The sequence below is a fragment of the Aotus nancymaae genome, unplaced genomic scaffold (assembly GCF_030222135.1).
Source record: "Aotus nancymaae isolate 86718 unplaced genomic scaffold, 86718_ANA_hifiasm-v0.15.2.pri h1tg000011l, whole genome shotgun sequence".
Lineage (NCBI taxonomy): Eukaryota > Metazoa > Chordata > Mammalia > Primates > Aotidae > Aotus > Aotus nancymaae.
This window is the reverse complement of record NW_026988422.1, coordinates 66,626,103-66,632,695: the sequence shown is the minus strand read 5'-3', so window position 1 is coordinate 66,632,695 and position 6,593 is coordinate 66,626,103. Positions and strand designations below refer to the sequence as shown.

The 6,593-nt window shown below is 39.2% G+C and overlaps 1 non-coding gene across 1 annotated transcript; it reads right to left on the bottom strand.

Annotated features, from left to right (window-relative positions):
- Nucleotides 1-4,272: 4,272 nt before the first annotated feature.
- Nucleotides 4,273-4,334, bottom strand: LOC135274387 (U7 small nuclear RNA). The gene has a single exon (XR_010342226.1). It is a non-coding gene; the product is annotated as a U7 small nuclear RNA (small nuclear RNA).
- Nucleotides 4,335-6,593: the final 2,259 nt, after the last annotated feature.

The window sequence follows — 6,593 nt, the reverse complement described above, 5'->3', positions numbered from 1 at the left end:
TGTTTACTTGAGAAGCAATATGCCGTGGAAGCATCTTTGTGTGTGTGTGTGTTAAGGCAAGGCCTTAGAGCTAGAAGTGTCCCTTCCTGCCATGGTTTTCTTCTCATGAGGCTCTTTAAATTGAACTATGACCTGTAATTGGGAAAATAAGTCTGTTTTCAGTAAGGAGATAGGGCAATCAGGCATAAGCAGAAAACTATGAGAAAATGCATGGTTCTTCCTGGTGCAATGAAGGGGATAAGTGAATGTCCTAAATTTTGGCTAGCCATCAATCCCTATTGTGGTACAGGAGTGGGAAGGCAGTGGCCCTAAGTAATGGGTTTGAACTGTGAAGGCTGCTCCCATACTCAATAACTCTGTATTTTTACCTGCCACATCAAGGGTCATTCAAGGCTCCTCTGTGGAGATGGTAATTTGTACGGTGAGAGGGGAAGAGAACTCAGACTCTGTCAGTCCTCTGATTTCTTGGTTATTATGGGTCTGGGTGGATCTGACTCCATTTTAAGCCAGGGGTAGCCTTTCCTCCAGTGGCATTCTAACTCACAGAAGGCACACTGATTTTGCCCCAGGGCTGGTGAAGCAGGGGCTCTCGTCTGGGCATTCCAGATGCCGATCTTGAGACTGATCCTAGGATGAGTAAATTTGAGGTAGCAGAATGCTTAAAGCAACTGCTAACAATTGCACTTTTTGGTTATTTATTTTGGTTTTTATCTCTTCCTCTGCCCTACCCCTTTTGTTGTAAACTCTAAATGCCATGTTTAAGAATTGGCTTATGGGATTTGAGGATTCACTGCTGCCTTTTGTAATTTCCTCCTAATGTCAGGGGCAGATTGAGTATTAAAATGCATGTGAGGAGAGCTCATCTCTCTGGGGAGTCAGGGTCTACATTAGAATACTTCCTGAGTGCCTTAAGCAAGTGACCTGGAAACAGAGCAAGATTTTCATCTCTCCTCTGACTTATTTCTCTAACTTTGTCATGATTAATCGCTTATCCACACACTTTTTCATACATTATACTAAACAAGTTAGCATGTGATTTCTGTGTTTGAGATCTTGGGAACCCCTCTGGTAATCCCATTGAAGATCCAGATCTGGAACTACATCTTCCTGATATGATAAATGTCATGGCCTTGGTTGTGAGTGGCCACTCCATCTGCACTTTTATGGACAGTACCTAGAATGTTTTTGTTTCTCTTCTTCAGCAAGTGGATAATAATATTTGCAACCCATGCCAAGGTAAATCAAAGGACATGGTCAACTTAATAAACTCCTCTGTAAATTTCAGTAGATCCTCTGAAAAACAGCCAAATTTCTCCCTGCATAAAGCCAAATTGGACATGGAAAAAATGCATACACTCTGTGTTCCCCCATCTCCATTGGCTACCTCCCATGATGAACACAGCTTCGATTTTAGGGGCTGATATGGGACCCACTCCGGTAGTACTGGTTGGGCTGACTTCCTCAGGCAGTGGAAGCTATAGACTAGGACTAGTTGGATAAGAGAGATGGGTGCCTGATCACCTTGAGGTGGAATCCTCTGCAAAAGAACGGTGGGTCCCCTTTCAGAACTGGGGGACAGAGGAAGCTTTGAAGGGAGGGTAGACCTTCTGGGGGGGCAGCTAGAAGAGTCATCTAGGTTATCTGAGACAACTTCTTGTTGCCTGGGAGAATCATGAGACAGACACATCATACAGCTATCCTGTAAGTCAGAATCCTGGTAGAGGGCCATTAAAGTACACATAAAGAACTTCTCCCAATTTTCCTTCTTTTTACAGAATAAGTCTAATTGTAAAATAGCATTATAACTTTAAAAACCTTGTTTAGGACAAACCTCTTGGTGCTCCAATTTGTATTGGACCCAAACAGTGTACTGATAGAAAATGATTTTTTTTTCCTCTTTAGGCCATCTAATTTGAATTTGCTCCAATTTCCTAAAAGACACTAGTGGCAAATCCTCTAAGATGCTCGCTGTTGTATCCATGTGAAATACAGTTCTCTACAAAAATTTTTTTTAGTTTCCCTAAGTCTAGTGAAAGCCTGGTTACTTTTCATTTTAAATTCCCACCATCTGCAAAGAAGGTGTAAGTATATGTAACAAAGCTTTACAAAAATGGATTATGTGGTATGAGTGGGCAGTAGAATGATGAGTCTAAACGCTACAGAGATCAAAGCAAAAATCTTAGTTTTGGCAAAGAGGGTCCAAAAGAAACAGAAGGTGATTGTGGAAGGGAGAAAGAAGGGGTGAACAGCATTATTCAAGAGGAGACCTTGAAGACCCTGACTTGCAGTGGAATCCTCCCAATTGCAGAGAAACTAAAAAGAAAACCAAAGACCCTGGCCCCTTTAACCAAGATGGGCTTGAACGAGGAAGTTTATTGGACAACAGAAAGGAAGACAGCACAAGGGAGGGACCCACAACTGGCTATTAAAGAAAATAATAACTTCTAGCTGCAGGCCAGTAAAGGTAAGACCAAGATTCCTCCAGGGGAATGGGAGAACTCCCCTCAATTCTAGAGGAAATGTCAGTGCTGAAAATCCTGGAACATCCAAGGGAGTGGACAACAATGCTATTGCCAAAAAACCCAGAGCACCCAGGGAAGGGCCGATGAGGGTCTCCTCACCAAATGTTGAAAACTCCAGAACATCTGACGGTGGCTAGAAGTGAGCTCCAAATGCCGAGTTGGGGTCACAAAGCAACATAACTCCAGTGTCCTGGAGTCAATTCACTGGGGTACCTCTCACAACTAAAGGTCCTGCCTTAAACATTTACCAAAATATAGCTTGCAGGGGTGAAAGCAAGATTACTGCAAATGAAACACACATTCGAGGGTGGAAAATAAAATGCCTGGTGGAATAATAAAATGTCATTAGAGGATAAAGGATTGAGGGATGGCGATAGAATGTGCCTCTATCCAGGGCACCCACAACGATGGGGGACTTAAAATTGACCACCTAGACAGAGGTCCTGTTTCCTGGTTCAGCTGATATTCAAGGGGGTGGCAGAGAGGACAATCACTTGCAAGAGCCAAAATGGTGCCAACCAGTCTCCAGCATGAGAACTGGGTGATGGTTTCCTCAGGTACTCCCAGCTTGGATAGGCTCAGCTCCCACAGGTAGACCAATGTGCAGACCTGTCACCCACCAGCCAGAACATTGGGTCCTCCACAAGGCAGCAATACTGTGGCCACTTGCCCATTTTCTTGGCTCCACCAACTGCCAGTAAAGATGATGGCCCTGAAAAGAGCCTTTGGTTAGTGTTACAGCACTTCAGTATTAGCAGCTTCTTGATGTTACAGACTCAGTGCTACAGCTCTAGGAGCTTGGGTTGCCAGTTGCCTTGCTGTCCAGCTGACCATCTCCTGTTGCCAACATCTCATCATTTGTCCACTCTCACTACCTTGCTTCCACTTGCCATCTCTTTTCAAGCTACTGGCTGACTTGACAGTGATGTAGGGCAGCTTCTTGGCTTCATTTAGGAGTGAATTCAAGAGCAAGCTAGTGGTAGAAGTAAGCAGCTTTATTGAAGTGGCGGTGTTACAGCTCTGTGACTGCTCATTGTGAAACAAGGCTAGCCCATAGGTGCTGCACTGAGAAAAGCAGCCTAGGGATACTTCTGTGGGTGTTAAGTAGCTGTATTTATACTCACTTTCATTTACATGCAAATTAAGACATGTATTATTCAAAAATCTCTAGAAAATGACCGGTAATTTCTGGGTGTTGACATAGAATTTGTCAACTGTCATGGTGCTGGTGGGAATGTCTTATGCTGATGGGGAGCAACAGCCAGGGGTTGCTTTCAGGACCACTTGTCAGTTTTAGCTAGTTTTCAATCTGGTCTGGGAGATGAGTCCTACTGGTGTCCTGCCTCACTATGGCATCACCATCACCACAGAGGAAATAAAGGTTAAATTACATTTTAATTAAAATCAGAAATATATTTTATGGTGTATGACTGGCCAGAGAATGTCATAACTGAATTTGTTTACATCTCTATCCCATTCTATAGCCTGAGATCTACTCTGAAACAGACACTGAACCATTCCCAGCACTTCCTATTTGGCCTACATCAGGGCAATGGGCCATTAAAAATTTTATAATACATTTGTACCCAACCTACTGTTTTATCCACACATTTACTAAAGAATCATGGTTTTCTGCTTTTATTTAAAAATTTTCAAATGAAGTCTCACTCAGAATGATAAAAGGTGAGAAGAGTGAGTTATTTGTTTTGGGGATAAGCACACCATTTCTTTTTTTTAAATAATTTTTTGGGGGGACTTTCTGGTAAAAATCAGAAGACCTTCTAGACAAATTCTAAAAGAGCTGTAACACTCAAAATTTCTTCCAAATTTTTATTTACTTGTAAAAGCAAATGGATATATACCTTTTTCTTAAAATCACATGCATCTTTGTTTTAATAGAATAATTTTCAATAATTTTTTACAATGAAATCCTGAAATGAGTTTCCAATATGTATAGGTGATGAAAGCAATTAGAAACTCAACAGAAAATTCTGTTCACTGGTTGAAAAGACTTCTTTATTTGCAGAAGGCTTGGAACAAATATTTAAAAGTACAAGAGTTTTAGTGAGCATTGTTTGAAAATCAATGTTTTTATCTGAGAAAACTATCTGATAATATTTATTGTAGAAAATGTAATGCCTCAGGATAATAACATTTTCCTATCATGCCTCAGTCTCTCCTTTGGCCCACTTTACCATGAGGGTAGAAAGAAATAGAGAATGTTTTACCTACATCCCAGTTTGAAGAGCAAGAAAAGCTAATGGTCTGTTTAGTCTAAATCATCAGTTCATCAGTACCATGAGTGATGCATAGTGTGCTTGATTTTCAATGAATGTGTTGCCAGAAATAATAAATCAATTACTCAGTGTAGTAAACATACTCATTTTTGGAAGAAACAATAATAAGTTTTAATAATATTCTATTAGGTGGTATATTTATACTATATATACTATAAAAATATTCTGGTATATACTATAGTATATATACTATATAATATACTAGTTATAGTATAAGTTTCTCTCAATACTATTTTTACCCCATGATCTTAATGAGCATATATATAAGCTATTGCCCATTTCTTTATCACTGGGGTAAAGCAAATATGGCAACTCTAGCAACAAGACCCAGTAAGAGAAAGCACTTGCTTTTCGCAACAATTGTGTAGCTCTGTCTAGATTAAACACTCAACAATTTCCCATTCAATCTCTTCAAAGCAACTTGCTCTCTTGTTTCCTCAGGTTAAGTGTGATGAGAACCAGACCTGTGGGTTGTGACCTTTTCTGGGATGAAAGATGCTATGTGACTAAAATATTCTGTGATTAATGTACATTCATTTTGCTTTTGATAGTATTCAGTGTTGATTCAAGTTTTTGAGATAATTAAAAAACCTGACTTGGTGAGTTACTGCTATGTGTACCTTGAACTGCTGTGATCTCTGGAATATTTTGTGCCCATATGATTTAAGGAGTTGGCTTGAAGTACATGACTTCAGCTCTTTTTTCTGTCTCTTATTCCAAAGTTCAGCTAATAAAGAACACCCTGTTTGAGCTTAAGCATTAGACTTTTCTATTCAGAGACTTCTTAAAAATGCATAAAGCAAGAACAGATGGAGACCAGCTACTGCCTGGGAGAGGGAGTAGGTCCAATGGTCATCACATGGGTGCAAGGACTTATCTGAGCCCTTACTGTGGGTACACATCTGAGCCCATGTCTGTGTGGACATAAGTTTCCTCATACCTGTCTTTAAAACCCTTGCCTCTATTCTCCATTCTGAACCCTCCTAGCACCTGTTCCATGACCCATAACTTACGGGAAAAATCCCTTCAACTTACGGATTTTTATGGAGACTTTATCACATAGGCATAATTCATTATTAACTAAATCTTCAACCTCACTCTTCTTCCCAGCGAAGAAAAGTGGGGCTGATTTCTAATTATGGCTTGGCCTTTCTGGTGACCAGCTCCCATTTAAGAGCCCATCAAGAGCCATTAGAACAAAATACACATCTATCAATCCAGAAATTTGAAAAAATTCAGTAACTCTGTAGCAGAAACCCAGGATCAAGATGAAACTTTTTACCAAAGATTATTCCATACCACTATCTAGAAGAGTTTTAAAAATTATGTTTCAGGAAGCAAGGGAAAATATCTATCTGTCTATTTAACTATCTATCATCTATTATCTCTATCTAAAGAACATATATACATATATTTTTTATTTTTATTAGTGTTAGATTGGTATATATTTTTAAATTTTTTTATCATTAACTTATTTTATCTTTATATTTAAAATGGATTTCTTTTAGGCAGCATATAGTTAGGTTTTGCTTTTGTATTCGATCTAAAATCATCTTCCTTTTAATCATGATACACTTTTTTTCACTTAATGTCAAGATTAATGTGGGTAAGCATAAAACTACTATCTTACTATTGTCCCACATAATCTTTTTAAAATGTTTAAAATTTTTAAACATAAAATCTATATTAAGGTGTACAACATGATGTCATGAGATACAGATAGATAGCGAAATGGTTACTATAATGAAGCAGATTAACATATCCATTATCTCAC